The 1,850-nt window shown below is 42.0% G+C and overlaps 1 long non-coding RNA gene across 1 annotated transcript in view; it reads left to right on the top strand.

Annotated features, from left to right (window-relative positions):
- LOC116686643 (uncharacterized) overlaps positions 1-988 on the top strand; it is a 4,299-nt gene extending 3,311 nt beyond the window's left edge. Inside the window, exon 2 of the long non-coding RNA XR_004331317.1 lies at positions 927-988. This is a non-coding gene — a long non-coding RNA (uncharacterized LOC116686643). The remainder of the gene's footprint in view (positions 1-926) is intronic.
- The last annotated feature ends 862 nt before the right edge of the window (positions 989-1,850 follow it).

Below are 1,850 nucleotides of genomic sequence, written 5' to 3'. Positions count from 1 at the left end.
AAAGAAAAAGTCTTTTCATCCAAACAGCAGTTGTTGCACGTTCTTGCAATTTCCACTCTTCCCCCTCTTCTCTCCCCTCCTCTTCCTTCTCTCTCCCCCCCCCCCCCAATGCATAAAATTGAGATCATATCCCGCATAATCATAGCTTTTTCAAGAAAAAACCGTGCGCCATAATCAAGGGTTTTTGAAACAATCAGAAAATACCTACATTTTTTCGGAAGAACTGATTATTATTTAGATGGAGAATATTGGGGGGGGGGGGGGGGGGGGCGTGTAGCTCGCTCTAGTCAAAAGTTATAGTAAATATCCGTAAATGTACTTTCATATCTAGACTATTATTAGAAAAATTGTGATACATATTTTTTGGGAGGACTGATTGTTGACCGTGGGTCAGATTCGGGGGGGGGGGGGGGGATGGGTTGGAGGACTTGTGTTAAACCTTTGAGTGGATCTGGGTCGGGCAAGAAGAAGAGAAAAAACAACATCTGGTAATTCATTCACGACACTAAACACGACGTAACAGCGGACAATCATCTGCACACATGAGGGATCAATTTACCACATCAGGTGTTAAGAGCCTCATAGTACGTGTGCTATTAAATCTACACAACAGGCAGGCGAGTGCTCAACAAATACCCCAAAACATACAGACATATCCATTACAAAAGAAGGATGCAGCTCACGTACAGTTTATCATTTGGATTGTTACAGGTGCAAAACAAAAGTTTCAAAACTGGGTCGCGTAGCACGAGTGCAGAGAGGCAAAACTCACATTTAGCTTATTTTTCCTAGCGCTGTCTGCATCCTGAACTATAACACCGGGTAATGGAAGCTTGGTGCCCTGACAACCTTTTAAAGGGCAACTTTGGTATTTTAACTGGACTGTATCGTGTAACGTTAATCGGTTAGTCAGCGTCCACTAAAAGTTCTGGCAACATTATGAAAGGATCCTCCAGAGATAGACCTCTTAGTTAAAGAGTAAGATCCTTTAGTTTAAGATGAAACAGAAATCACCATCACCAAACCCACCAGACTCCATGTAAATATCACTACTTTTGCGTATATAGAGTGATTATTTACATGGGTTGGTGGAGATATGCTGCTTCTATACATGCTAAAAGTAGTGATTATTACATGGAGTCTGGTGGAGAATGCGTCTATCTACGCTAAAGTAGTGATTATTACAGAGGTCTGGTGGAGATATGCTGCTCTATCACGCTAAAAGTAGTGATTATTTACATGAGTCTGGTGGAGATATGCTGCTCTATACACGCTAAAAGTTGCATAGTTACGTCACCTCATAACGTTCCCATGGCGACAGGGGAAAATGACTGCAACATTTTCAACTTCCTGCGAAGATATTTGTGACTTTTTGTTAAGAAATCATGCAAGCTCTAACTTTTTTTTATGCGTAAATTGGCAATTTATGCGGCAAAAGTGAAGCATATTTGGAAAAAAATGCGCCCCCCCCCCTCCGCATAAATATACAGACTTTGGCTGATTATATTAATTAATTAATTAATTGATTGATTGATGAATTATGTGATCACATAATCACGTTTTTCTGGAGGAACTGACTAATGCATTGGTGAAAAGATATATTCAGATATGTGTAAAAATCAGATTTACCACGGCCACTAGAGGGCGCCACCACTACAGACATAAATCTAAATGCTGATGAACTAACGGCCTGTGTGGCCGTTTTTCGGGGAGGACCAAGGTCGTCTCGAGGTCGTCTCGAGGTCGTAACCGACGGTGAGCCGGCGGTTGTTTGTCCTCCGTCCTGGTTGCGTGTCGGTTGTTTCTGCCGAGCTGTGATGTGAAGTGTTACATTTGGGGAAGTGTCTTGT

Source organism: Etheostoma spectabile, unplaced genomic scaffold (genome assembly GCF_008692095.1).
Source record: "Etheostoma spectabile isolate EspeVRDwgs_2016 unplaced genomic scaffold, UIUC_Espe_1.0 scaffold431, whole genome shotgun sequence".
Classification (NCBI taxonomy): Eukaryota; Metazoa; Chordata; class Actinopteri; order Perciformes; family Percidae; genus Etheostoma; species Etheostoma spectabile.
Note: the sequence above shows the minus strand (reverse complement) of the source record. Positions and strands in the feature narration are given on the sequence as shown.